This window comes from Bos taurus, chromosome Y (genome assembly GCF_002263795.3).
Source record: "Bos taurus isolate L1 Dominette 01449 registration number 42190680 breed Hereford chromosome Y, ARS-UCD2.0, whole genome shotgun sequence".
Lineage (NCBI taxonomy): Eukaryota > Metazoa > Chordata > Mammalia > Artiodactyla > Bovidae > Bos > Bos taurus.
The window spans coordinates 9,012,014-9,026,488 of NC_082638.1; positions in this window are offsets into that span (position 1 = coordinate 9,012,014).

Genomic DNA, 14,475 nt, shown 5'->3' on the forward strand with positions numbered 1-14,475 from the left:
GCCTCACGCCAACACCCCCACACAGCAGCCCCCGCCTTCTGACAATCCCCCTCACTCCCCGCCCCCAAAAGAGCTAGTCGGTCCCACAGGTTTACTGCAGCCTGGGCCGCCATTACGCCCCACTTGTTGTGCTCTTATGTCGCGTCCCTTCGCCTCTGCCCCAGCTCGGGGTCACCGCCAAGGCCAAGAGGAACGTGAGAGGCGGTCAGAGGAAGGCGGGAGCGTCCCGGGACCCCGCACCTTCCAAGTTGTGAGCCCAGGTACTCAGGGGGCAGGGGCCCCGCCCCCACCCCCCCTCCCCCACCCCGCAGCCTGCCGTCGTGATGCAGTGCGCAGCTGGGACCTTGTCACCAGCAGTTGTCACGCCAGGCCAAGAGGCCACCCTCTTCAGGGTGGAGGCGGTGGAGGAGGGCGAGGCCCTGGTGGACGGAGACGTGGCGGGGATCGGGCGGGAGTTCCAGCTGCTTGCGGAAGACATCGTGGAGGAGGTGGAGGTTGTGGCGGATGAGGAGCAGGAACAGCGGCCCTCCCAGGAGCTAGAGGAGAAGACGGTGGAGGAGCAGGGCCAGGAAAGGCCCGGAGGCCCTTGTGAGCGCCAGGAGCTGGATGCCCTGCAGGCACTGGCCGCCCTGCAGGTAGAACTGAGCTCTGAGCGTGAGCAAAACCGCAGGGCTTACGTTCAGTTCATGCGCAAGAACCATCAGAGGAGGAAGCGTCACTTGGCTCGGAGGAGCGCCATCATCCAGGGCATCCCTGGCTTCTGGGCCAAAGCTGTATCCTTTGCGCTGCTCCTTGGGGTCTGCTGCTCAGGAGGACGAGGAAGGGGAGAAGGGGCAGGAGCAGGCGGAGGGGGTGGAGGCGAGGGCACAGGAAGGGCGCCGGAGGCCACTGAAGGAAATGCGGTCCTGGGCAATTGGCAGGCTCCAAAGGCACAGCCGAGTAGGGCCTGGGCAGGGCCACAGGTGGACGTGTCGCAGCCATGCCTTTGAGTGTCTCCTTCAGGCCTGCATCTGAGGAGGCGCAGCCCCCGAGGCCTCTAAGTCAACATTGACCAGAGACGGTACACAAGAGCAGCGTTCGCAGACAGTTATTGGTGTAAATGTGGGTGATCCCGGCACATTGCTGGGACATGTGAGTCATTCACGCACACACGCACACACACACACACGTACACATAAACACACACACACATACCCAAGAAGCCCTTTACTTTCAGACACGGTTTGTCACAAGGACTGCAAGTCTGACCGTATAAGCAGTGACATGCCACTACCCAGCATACACAGGTCTGGAGGAGCAGAGTAGCGGTCAGAAACAGCCCCTGCTTGGGGAATGCAGATGCACACCATCCCAAGGGGCCCAGAGCCATGAGCGTGTCTGATGGTATGGCAGGTCCTGAGGATATCAGCAGTGGCCGGGCAAGAGGCAGTGCCCGCCAAGCTCCTTGCAGATGCGTGTTCCATATCCTTGTTCCACCCCAGACTAGGGCTGATGCTCCTGGCTCTTCTTGGCCGGCATGTGGCCTGAATGGCTCCTTGACCTAAAGCAGATTATGAGCCACCCTCAAGTCTCCGTCCTGATCAGCGACCAAGATCAAGACTTTCTCGGCTACATGATGGACTTGAAGGTCAGTGAGGGAGACTGAGGAAGGGTGGGTATGGGACCTGGCGGGGAGTGGGAGGAACGTGTTAGCCATGTTCCTGTGCTGTGAGACTTTGGAGAGGCATCGGGGAAGCTGATCATGCCTGCCTTGGAGGCAAGCTGAGGCCCCTAAAAGCTTGCACCTTTTCCCTCCTCGCTATCCTGGCAGGTGCAGGTGCGGAGCCATCCGCCGTCCCGCTGCAAGCTGATCTTTTCCTTTCGGGACAACCCCTACTTCTTGAACTCGGTGATCATTAAGGAGTATTACCTTGACATCACTGGTAAAAGGTGGCTCCCGGGGTGATGAGTGTGGGTGTGCAAGTTGTGGATGATGCACCTGCAGTGTCCACCCCAATCTCCCCTGTCTGTCTGCAGGGTACAGGGCACGTCGATCCACTCCAGTCCACTGGTTCTGGGACTTTGAACGGGGAGCCCCCAGCCGCAGGCTGGACACCAGGAGCCTTAACTTTCTCAACTGGCTGTCAGGCCACAATGGCCCAGAATCGAACAGGATTGCTGAGGTGGGGTTGCTTTGGGCTTGCACACAGTTGGTGGTTGATGTTGGAGTTCTTGGCTGCTCATGGGAGGGTTGGGAGCCTGGTCAGCCCCTGGCTGACCTTGCTCGTGTTGCCTGCAGATCATCAGCGAAGACGTGTGGGACGATCCCCTGAAGTACTACCTCAGGGAGGAAGGTTCGTCCGTGAGAGACAACTGACAGAAACACATGTGGTGATGGGGTCTGGAGGTAGGCCCCGTAGGGACAGCTGAATAGTAGCTGGGACACAGTACTTTCTTTCGCAAGTGGGGATGCTCAGGCTCATGCAAACTGGCTGCAGAGCCAGAGCCTGAGTCAAGCATGTAGCAGGTGACTTGCTGAGACTGGGGGCTGGGGGGGGACTCGGTGTGTCTGAGAGCGCAGTAAGTCCCCCTCCAGTCAGCTGTGGTGGCAGCGCGAGAGTCCTAGGTGATACGACTAGAGGCAGGGTGAATTAAGTGCCTGTGTCAGAATCATCTGTCCTTGGGTCCTGCCATTCCCCCGGCGTCCTTCCTCTCACTGAGTTTGAGAATGCCTGGGCCCTTCACTTCCGCCCCTTAACCTAGGATGGCCTGTCATTGAAAGGGCGTCCTGTCCAGGGCCCCAGTGCACCTGTGCGCTGACTTTGGGATCTTGTGTGAATTTCCACATCCAATACTCTGATCTCACCAGCACCACACCTGCTGAGCTTGAAGTTGCTTCAGGGAAAATCCGGACGTCTCTGGGAGGAGGTGGACAGGGAGCCCCAAGGGCAGGACATGGTGCCTAGTGACACCATCTCCGTCATTGCTGGACACGGGTCTTCGGCTCCTGAAACCCCTGTGTTCCCTGTTTGCGTCCGTGTCCACGTGCCAAGCATGTGTGTGTGTACACGCGTGTGCTTGTGTCACCTGTCTTTATGCGGGGGTGTGTGTGTGTGTCCGGCCCAGGGCGGACGCAGAGATGAAGGCGACGGGAGAGGAGGTGACGAGCGACCAGAAGAGGAGGCACGAGGCGTCCCCAGGCTGACGGAGGTTGGTCACCGACTCTCCGCATGACCGTATCCGGGATGGGAATGAGGAAAAGATGGCCAGTGATACATCCTGCGGACCGTGGCTCGAGAAATCCGCAATTAGACCAAATCCAAAACACGCTCGCCACTTCTAACTTGTGGTTGTGTGTGCTTGGACCAGGGAGAGGGAAGTGCATGGTCTGAGGATTCCGCGAGGGCAAATCAGGTGGGGCGGGGCTTTGAAACCGCTGCCTGAGGAGCCCTCAGTCCATGGGGACGTGGGCTGGCCTCTGGAAATGGTGGGCGAGGGTATGGCTGGACCCGGGGTGGAGAGGAGGCCAAGTTCCTGTAGAGAAGAGCAGAGACCCGAAGGAGAAAGAGGCACAGATTGCCTGCTGCACTGGGGACTTGTTCCACACACGGAAGAAGGAGACCCGGGAGGGCCCTGGGCCAGTGCTGCCCAGGATCGGCCCATCGGCCCGCACGCTGTCTCCACGAGGGTGGCACACACTGGCATGATGCGAAACACAACGCAAGATGTGCTAAGCTAGGCTGTCCGTGCAAAACCACAGGCACGCGAGGAGAGACAGGGTGTGAGCGTGGCAGACGTCCAGGCATTTCCAGCCTCCTCGGCAGGGCAGAAAGGCGAGGGAGGCGCAGGTGTGGGTGTACGTGTGCGTCCCTCTGCCGGAGTGTGCCTGTGAGGGAGGGAAGAGGGAGGAAGCAAGGACGGTGGGCTACTTGCATGTGCCAAGGGACCTCGGGAGAATGGCAGACAGGGAAGCCCCTGGGGGCGGTTGAGAGCCTGCTGGTGGATTTCAGGGCCCAGGGGCTAGGCATTAGCGGCCCTGCCAAAGACACCCCATGGGTCGTGCTCCAAGTCCTGACGTGAATTCCTTCCTTCCTCTGGGGTCTTGCCCCCGGCTGTGGGGGTGGGGGGGGGGGCCAGAGGGGCTAAGGGGCGCGTCTGCCCCAGACGGAGGTTTCTGGCAGCGTCGCTGGAGCAGAATCTCTGATTCTGTCGTAGGGCATCTGCACCAGATGACACTCAGAGGCACCCTGCCTTCCAGGTGACCGTCTTGGATGTCCCCGGGCCCAAGCGGGGACTGGCTTCCTTGGCATGTGGGCTGTGTAGGCAAGCAGGGATGCCTGACTGTCGGGAATTCTAGCTGGGCCTAATGAGAGCAACTGAAAGAGAGTCTTGGCATTTAGCAAAGCAGTGAGGCCCGGGTGGTACAAGGCCTCTTGGTGCCTTTGAGGTAGCAAAGCTGCTTTCTGCCCAGGGAGGCATGAGCTGTGGGCCCAGACAGGGCCGGGTGCCCAGGGCAGCATCGGTTCAGGGACTGAGTGCGTCTGGGTAGTGTTAAAGAGAAGGGACGGCGTGTAGGGTTGCCGCCTTACCTTTACGGCCTCAGGTTCCGTGCCTTGTATCGGAAGAGTGCCTGTATCCACGTGCTCCTTCTTCACAAGATTGGATCAGACCCAGGCCTGTCACAGTCTCTTGGGGCCCTTGCAGGCCCGGGCGTCTCTTTGGCCTTTTCCTGCTACAGGGAGACAGGGAGACAGGTGCACTCAGCAAGCTACACAGGTGGGAAGCACAGGGGCCTCACTCGGAGTGTTGTGGGCCCTGACGGCTGGTGGGCTAGCAACAGGGCCACGCCATTGACAAGGAACGACCTAGATAGATGCACACGGAGAAGGCGGTTCTCCAAGTCAGCGGAGGCCAGCGCTCCTTGTTTTCTGGTTCCCTGAGGGAAGGCACAGACAATGGATCCGGCCAACGTGACTGGTACTGTGAAGCTGTCCAAGGTGATGGGAGAAGGCAGAACACAGGCGCCTGTCACTCAGCTGGCCACAGCGAGCAAATCCTGGGTCCTGCCCTTGCCCAAACCCCCGACAAATACTCCTGAGCGCACATCTCGGTTCCTGCACCGAACCAGGCCAGGTCCTGCACTTCTTCAAGCCCCCGACCGACACTCCTGGGCCAGCATCGGACTCTCAGGCATGTTCCTGGCCTTAGTCAAGCCCCCGGAACACATTCCTGAGCCCACAACGCGCTCTGTACCCCTGAACTACGGTGTGTCCTCCCCTTGTTCAAGCCCCCAGGAAACACTACTGAGCCCGCATCTCACTCGCTGCATTGAACCTGGCTGGCTCCTTGTCTTGTTCAAGCCCCCGACAGATACTCCGGAACCCACATCTCGGTCCCTGCACTGATCCCGGCTGGGTGCTGCCCTTGTTCCCGACCCCGACAAATACTCCTGAGCCCACATCTCGGGCCCTGCACTGAATCGGGTGGGCCCTGCCCATCTTCCAGCCCCGACAAACTCTCCTGAGCCCACATCCCGGTCCCTGCACTGAAGCAGGCTGGGTGCTTCCCATGTTCAAGCCCCGACAAGCACTCCTGAGCCCACATCTCGGGCCCTGCACCGACCCAGTCTGGGTCCTGCCCTTGTTCAAGCCGCTGAACAAATACCCCTGAGCCGGCTTCTCTGTCCCTGCCGTGAACCAGGCCAGGAGCTGCACGTGTTGAAGCCACTGACCAACACTTCTGGGCCTGCATCTGATTCTCAGGCTGGTTCCTGGCCTGAGGTAAGCCCCCAGCAAACAGTATTGAGCCCACAGCTGGCTCCCTGCTCCTGAACTCAACTAAGGTGTGTCCTCCCCTTGTTCAACCACCCCCCACCCCCACCCCCCAGGAAACACCACTGTGCCCGCATCTCACTCGCTGCATTGAACCAGGCTGGGTCCTGCGCTTGTTCAAACCCCCGACAAATCCTCCTGAGCCCACCCCTCGGTCCCTGCACTGAACCAGGCTGGATCCTCCCTTTGTTCAAGCCCCTGACAAACACACCTGACACCACCTCTCGGTCCCGTCATCGAGCCAGGCTGGGTCCTGCCCATGATCAAGCAGCCGATAAACACTCCTTGGAGCACATCTCGGTCCCTGCACTGATCCAGGCTGGATCCTGCCCTTGTTCATCCCGACAGACACTCCCGAGGCCACAGCACAGTCCCTGCCATGACCCAGGCTGGGTCCTGCCTTTGTTCAAGCCCCCGACAAACACTCTTGAACCCACATCTCGGTCCATGCAACTGAATCGGGTCGGCCCTGCCCATGCCCAAGCTCTTTGTAGAACGCATATATCGTGTGTCAGGACTATAGGATGGCTGGTTTAGCTTGATCCTCTTGCTGCTCCAGGCCCCGCAGGCTTGGGCCACAGGGCAGGCTAGGATGTGTTCTCACATGGAGAACAGAACCACTTTGAAAGGGCCTCCATAGGGTCGATGGCAGCCGTGCATGTCTCCGACACCGGTGAGTCGTGGGACTTAACAGGGAGCTGTCCTTAGCGTCTCCCTGGCCGGCATTCGCACAAGGTTCAGGGGGGGGTCCCTCATGCCAGCAGAGCGGGCCTCGTTCCTCCCTCTGCGCACAGTGTGGCCACGGCACCTCAGGCTTGTGCAGCTTTCACGTCGGCCCAGCGAGGGAGGGAGGGTCGCCCGTCCCCTTCTGCGCTTCAGCAGTGACCGCCCACTGTTGGCTTTCAAGGTCGAGAAAGCACTCTCCGAACGTGTGGACTAAAACCCTCTGAACTCCCACCGGTGAAACTCACTCAGGACGAGAAGGGCTTGCCTTCACGCCAAGGATAAGCGTCTCTTCTGAGCGCTGGTGTCCACAGAGTTGCAGACGGCAACAGCACTACTTAGAGAGACGGAGACACACAGACACCAGCGCCTGCTACACACGCGGAAGGATTGCCCAACACAGTGCTATGCCAGAAGCAAAGATACAGAGACACAGAGCGAGCGCTGTACACTAAGGCGCTGGTGTTCCCGAACAGTGGAGATCCACTGTAGCACTGTAGGTGGGGTTCTTCCCTACTCCCCTAGCATCCGGACAGCAGCAGGCTCTCTGTCCCTTGAAGAAAAGTATCCAGCCCCTTGGCACCCCTGCGTATCCCTTGGATACTCAGGGAGAGCTCTCAGTTATTGCCAGTCCCAGGGGACACAGGAGTGTGCGGTTCGGATGGCGGAGCAGGAACCCGTGCTTGGAATTTCCAGAGCCAGGTCAATGACAGCGCCTGGGGCTAGCCCGGCCACATGCAAAACCCTGTCCCTCCCTGGAGCAGAATCTGGCCACGTGGGGGCGCTGGAGCAGCACAGGAACCCCGGAAGATGCCCTCCGGTCTGGGGGCGTGTCCATAAGAGTGCCACCCACTACCCTGTCGGCCATTGGTCTAGATTTGGGCCAGCAGTCTGTGCATGGCTCACAGCCTAGGCCCCCGCCTGTTCGCCGGATCTCCTAGGGCCCGTTCACCCCGTCCTGCGTTTCTGGCACCCCTTTCTTCGGCCTCACGCCAACACCCCCACACAGCAGCCCCCGCCTTCTGACAATCCCCCTCACTCCCCGCCCCCAAAAGAGCTAGTCGGTCCCACAGGTTTACTGCAGCCTGGGCCGCCATTACGCCCCACTTGTTGTGCTCTTATGTCGCGTCCCTTCGCCTCTGCCCCAGCTCGGGGTCACCGCCAAGGCCAAGAGGAACGTGAGAGGCGGTCAGAGGAAGGCGGGAGCGTCCCGGGACCCCGCACCTTCCAAGTTGTGAGCCCAGGTACTCAGGGGGCAGGGGCCCCGCCCCCACCCCCCCTCCCCCACCCCGCAGCCTGCCGTCGTGATGCAGTGCGCAGCTGGGACCTTGTCACCAGCAGTTGTCACGCCAGGCCAAGAGGCCACCCTCTTCAGGGTGGAGGCGGTGGAGGAGGGCGAGGCCCTGGTGGACGGAGACGTGGCGGGGATCGGGCGGGAGTTCCAGCTGCTTGCGGAAGACATCGTGGAGGAGGTGGAGGTTGTGGCGGATGAGGAGCAGGAACAGCGGCCCTCCCAGGAGCTAGAGGAGAAGACGGTGGAGGAGCAGGGCCAGGAAAGGCCCGGAGGCCCTTGTGAGGGCCAGGAGCTGGATGCCCTGCAGGCACTGGCCGCCCTGCAGGTAGAACTGAGCTCTGAGCGTGAGCAAAACCGCAGGGCTTACGTTCAGTTCATGCGCAAGAACCATCAGAGGAGGAAGCGTCACTTGGCTCGGAGGAGCGCCATCATCCAGGGCATCCCTGGCTTCTGGGCCAAAGCTGTATCCTTTGCGCTGCTCCTTGGGGTCTGCTGCTCAGGAGGACGAGGAAGGGGAGAAGGGGCAGGAGCAGGCGGAGGGGGTGGAGGCGAGGGCACAGGAAGGGCGCCGGAGGCCACTGAAGGAAATGCGGTCCTGGGCAATTGGCAGGCTCCAAAGGCACAGCCGAGTAGGGCCTGGGCAGGGCCACAGGTGGACGTGTCGCAGCCATGCCTTTGAGTGTCTCCTTCAGGCCTGCATCTGAGGAGGCGCAGCCCCCGAGGCCTCTAAGTCAACATTGACCAGAGACGGTACACAAGAGCAGCGTTCGCAGACAGTTATTGGTGTAAATGTGGGTGATCCCGGCACATTGCTGGGACATGTGAGTCATTCACGCACACACGCACACGCACACACACACGTACACATAAACACACACACACATACCCAAGAAGCCCTTTACTTTCAGACACGGTTTGTCACAAGGACTGCAAGTCTGACCGTATAAGCAGTGACATGCCACTACCCAGCATACACAGGTCTGGAGGAGCAGAGTAGCGGTCAGAAACAGCCCCTGCTTGGGGAATGCAGATGCACACCATCCCAAGGGGCCCAGAGCCATGAGCGTGTCTGATGGTATGGCAGGTCCTGAGGATATCAGCAGTGGCCGGGCAAGAGGCAGTGCCCGCCAAGCTCCTTGCAGATGCGTGTTCCATATCCTTGTTCCACCCCAGACTACGGCTGATGCTCCTGGCTCTTCTTGGCCGGCATGTGGCCTGAATGGCTCCTTGACCTAAAGCAGATTATGAGCCACCCTCAAGTCTCCGTCCTGATCAGCGACCAAGATCAAGACTTTCTCGGCTACATGATGGACTTGAAGGTCAGTGAGGGAGACTGAGGAAGGGTGGGTATGGGACCTGGCGGGGAGTGGGAGGAACGTGTTAGCCATGTTCCTGTGCTGTGAGACTTTGGAGAGGCATCGGGGAAGCTGATCATGCCTGCCTTGGAGGCAAGCTGAGGCCCCTAAAAGCTTGCACCTTTTCCCTCCTCGCTATCCTGGCAGGTGCAGGTGCGGAGCCATCCGCCGTCCCGCTGCAAGCTGATCTTTTCCTTTCAGGACAACCCCTACTTCTTGAACTCGGTGATCATTAAGGAGTATTACCTTGACATCACTGGTAAAAGGTGGCTCCCGGGGTGATGAGTGTGGGTGTGCAAGTTGTGGATGATGCACCTGCAGTGTCCACCCCAGTCTCCCCTGTCTGTCTGCAGGGTACAGGGCACGTCGATCCACTCCAGTCCACTGGTTCTGGGACTTTGAACGGGGAGCCCCCAGCCGCAGGCTGGACACCAGGAGCCTTAACTTTCTCAACTGGCTGTCAGGCCACAATGGCCCAGAATCGAACAGGATTGCTGAGGTGGGGTTGCTTTGGGCTTGCACACAGTTGGTGGTTGATGTTGGAGTTCTTGGCTGCTCATGGGAGGGTTGGGAGCCTGGTCAGCCCCTGGCTGACCTTGCTCGTGTTGCCTGCAGATCATCAGCGAAGACGTGTGGGACGATCCCCTGAAGTACTACCTCAGGGAGGAAGGTTCGTCCATGAGAGACAACTGACAGAAACACATGTGGTGATGGGGTCTGGAGGTAGGCCCCGTAGGGACAGCTGAATAGTAGCTGGGACACAGTACTTTCTTTCGCAAGTGGGGATGCTCAGGCTCATGCAAACTGGCTGCAGAGCCAGAGCCTGAGTCAAGCATGTAGCAGGTGACTTGCTGAGACTGGGGGCTGGGGGGGGACTCGGTGTGTCTGAGAGCGCAGTAAGTCCCCCTCCAGTCAGCTGTGGTGGCAGCGCGAGAGTCCTAGGTGATACGACTAGAGGCAGGGTGAATTAAGTGCCTGTGTCAGAATCATCTGTCCTTGGGTCCTGCCATTCCCCCGGCGTCCTTCCTCTCACTGAGTTTGAGAATGCCTGGGCCCTTCACTTCCGCCCCTTAACCTAGGATGGCCTGTCATTGAAAGGGCGTCCTGTCCAGGGCCCCAGTGCACCTGTGCGCTGACTTTGGGATCTTGTGTGAATTTCCACATCCAATACTCTGATCTCACCAGCACCACACCTGCTGAGCTTGAAGTTGCTTCAGGGAAAATCCGGACGTCTCTGGGAGGAGGTGGACAGGGAGCCCCAAGGGCAGGACATGGTGCCTAGTGACACCATCTCCGTCATTGCTGGACACGGGTCTTCGGCTCCTGAAACCCCTGTGTTCCCTGTTTGCGTCCGTGTCCACGTGCCAAGCATGTGTGTGTGTACACGCGTGTGCTTGTGTCACCTGTCTTTATGCGGGGGTGTGTGTGTGTGTCCGGCCCAGGGCGGACGCAGAGATGAAGGCGACGGGAGAGGAGGTGACGAGCGACCAGAAGAGGAGGCACGAGGCGTCCCCAGGCTGACGGAGGTTGGTCACCGACTCTCCGCATGACCGTATCCGGGATGGGAATGAGGAAAAGATGGCCAGTGATACATCCTGCGGACCGTGGCTCGAGAAATCCGCAATTAGACCAAATCCAAAACACGCTCGCCACTTCTAACTTGTGGTTGTGTGTGCTTGGACCAGGGAGAGGGAAGTGCATGGTCTGAGGATTCCGCGAGGGCAAATCAGGTGGGGCGGGGCTTTGAAACCGCTGCCTGAGGAGCCCTCAGTCCATGGGGACGTGGGCTGGCCTCTGGAAATGGTGGGCGAGGGTATGGCTGGACCCGGGGTGGAGAGGAGGCCAAGTTCCTGTAGAGAAGAGCAGAGACCCGAAGGAGAAAGAGGCACAGATTGCCTGCTGCACTGGGGACTTGTTCCACACACGGAAGAAGGAGACCCGGGAGGGCCCTGGGCCAGTGCTGCCCAGGATCGGCCCATCGGCCCGCACGCTGTCTCCACGAGGGTGGCACACACTGGCATGATGCGAAACACAACGCAAGATGTGCTAAGCTAGGCTGTCCGTGCAAAACCACAGGCACGCGAGGAGAGACAGGGTGTGAGCGTGGCAGACGTCCAGGCATTTCCAGCCTCCTCGGCAGGGCAGAAAGGCGAGGGAGGCGCAGGTGTGGGTGTACGTGTGCGTCCCTCTGCCGGAGTGTGCCTGTGAGGGAGGGAAGAGGGAGGAAGCAAGGACGGTGGGCTACTTGCATGTGCCAAGGGACCTCGGGAGAATGGCAGACAGGGAAGCCCCTGGGGGCGGTTGAGAGCCTGCTGGTGGATTTCAGGGCCCAGGGGCTAGGCATTAGCGGCCCTGCCAAAGACACCCCATGGGTCGTGCTCCAAGTCCTGACGTGAATTCCTTCCTTCCTCTGGGGTCTTGCCCCCGGCTGTGGGGGTGGGGGGGGGCCAGAGGGGCTAAGGGGCGCGTCTGCCCCAGACGGAGGTTTCTGGCAGCGTCGCTGGAGCAGAATCTCTGATTCTGTCGTAGGGCATCTGCACCAGATGACACTCAGAGGCACCCTGCCTTCCAGGTGACCGTCTTGGATGTCCCCGGGCCCAAGCGGGGACTGGCTTCCTTGGCATGTGGGCTGTGTAGGCAAGCAGGGATGCCTGACTGTCGGGAATTCTAGCTGGGCCTAATGAGAGCAACTGAAAGAGAGTCTTGGCATTTAGCAAAGCAGTGAGGCCCGGGTGGTACAAGGCCTCTTGGTGCCTTTGAGGTAGCAAAGCTGCTTTCTGCCCAGGGAGGCATGAGCTGTGGGCCCAGACAGGGCCGGGTGCCCAGGGCAGCATCGGTTCAGGGACTGAGTGCGTCTGGGTAGTGTTAAAGAGAAGGGACGGCGTGTAGGGTTGCCGCCTTACCTTTACGGCCTCAGGTTCCGTGCCTTGTATCGGAAGAGTGCCTGTATCCACGTGCTCCTTCTTCACAAGATTGGATCAGACCCAGGCCTGTCACAGTCTCTTGGGGCCCTTGCAGGCCCGGGCGTCTCTTTGGCCTTTTCCTGCTACAGGGAGACAGGGAGACAGGTGCACTCAGCAAGCTACACAGGTGGGAAGCACAGGGGCCTCACTCGGAGTGTTGTGGGCCCTGACGGCTGGTGGGCTAGCAACAGGGCCACGCCATTGACAAGGAACGACCTAGATAGATGCACACGGAGAAGGCGGTTCTCCAAGTCAGCGGAGGCCAGCGCTCCTTGTTTTCTGGTTCCCTGAGGGAAGGCACAGACAATGGATCCGGCCAACGTGACTGGTACTGTGAAGCTGTCCAAGGTGATGGGAGAAGGCAGAACACAGGCGCCTGTCACTCAGCTGGCCACAGCGAGCAAATCCTGGGTCCTGCCCTTGCCCAAACCCCCGACAAATACTCCTGAGCGCACATCTCGGTTCCTGCACCGAACCAGGCCAGGTCCTGCACTTCTTCAAGCCCCCGACCGACACTCCTGGGCCAGCATCGGACTCTCAGGCATGTTCCTGGCCTTAGTCAAGCCCCCGGAACACATTCCTGAGCCCACAACGCGCTCTGTACCCCTGAACTACGGTGTGTCCTCCCCTTGTTCAAGCCCCCAGGAAACACTACTGAGCCCGCATCTCACTCGCTGCATTGAACCTGGCTGGCTCCTTGTCTTGTTCAAGCCCCCGACAGATACTCCGGAACCCACATCTCGGTCCCTGCACTGATCCCGGCTGGGTGCTGCCCTTGTTCCCGACCCCGACAAATACTCCTGAGCCCACATCTCGGGCCCTGCACTGAATCGGGTGGGCCCTGCCCATCTTCCAGCCCCGACAAACTCTCCTGAGCCCACATCCCGGTCCCTGCACTGAAGCAGGCTGGGTGCTTCCCATGTTCAAGCCCCGACAAGCACTCCTGAGCCCACATCTCGGGCCCTGCACCGACCCAGTCTGGGTCCTGCCCTTGTTCAAGCCGCTGAACAAATACCCCTGAGCCGGCTTCTCTGTCCCTGCCGTGAACCAGGCCAGGAGCTGCACGTGTTGAAGCCACTGACCAACACTTCTGGGCCTGCATCTGATTCTCAGGCTGGTTCCTGGCCTGAGGTAAGCCCCCAGCAAACAGTATTGAGCCCACAGCTGGCTCCCTGCTCCTGAACTCAACTAAGGTGTGTCCTCCCCTTGTTCAACCACCCCCCACCCCCACCCCCCAGGAAACACCACTGTGCCCGCATCTCACTCGCTGCATTGAACCAGGCTGGGTCCTGCGCTTGTTCAAACCCCCGACAAATCCTCCTGAGCCCACCCCTCGGTCCCTGCACTGAACCAGGCTGGATCCTCCCTTTGTTCAAGCCCCTGACAAACACACCTGACACCACCTCTCGGTCCCGTCATCGAGCCAGGCTGGGTCCTGCCCATGATCAAGCAGCCGATAAACACTCCTTGGAGCACATCTCGGTCCCTGCACTGATCCAGGCTGGATCCTGCCCTTGTTCATCCCGACAGACACTCCCGAGGCCACAGCACAGTCCCTGCCATGACCCAGGCTGGGTCCTGCCTTTGTTCAAGCCCCCGACAAACACTCTTGAACCCACATCTCGGTCCATGCAACTGAATCGGGTCGGCCCTGCCCATGCCCAAGCTCTTTGTAGAACGCATATATCGTGTGTCAGGACTATAGGATGGCTGGTTTAGCTTGATCCTCTTGCTGCTCCAGGCCCCGCAGGCTTGGGCCACAGGGCAGGCTAGGATGTGTTCTCACATGGAGAACAGAACCACTTTGAAAGGGCCTCCATAGGGTCGATGGCAGCCGTGCATGTCTCCGACACCGGTGAGTCGTGGGACTTAACAGGGAGCTGTCCTTAGCGTCTCCCTGGCCGGCATTCGCACAAGGTTCAGGGGGGGGTCCCTCATGCCAGCAGAGCGGGCCTCGTTCCTCCCTCTGCGCACAGTGTGGCCACGGCACCTCAGGCTTGTGCAGCTTTCACGTCGGCCCAGCGAGGGAGGGAGGGTCGCCCGTCCCCTTCTGCGCTTCAGCAGTGACCGCCCACTGTTGGCTTTCAAGGTCGAGAAAGCACTCTCCGAACGTGTGGACTAAAACCCTCTGAACTCCCACCGGTGAAACTCACTCAGGACGAGAAGGGCTTGCCTTCACGCCAAGGATAAGCGTCTCTTCTGAGCGCTGGTGTCCACAGAGTTGCAGACGGCAACAGCACTACTTAGAGAGACGGAGACACACAGACACCAGCGCCTGCTACACACGCGGAAGGATTGCCCAACACAGTGCTATGCCAGAAGCAAAGATA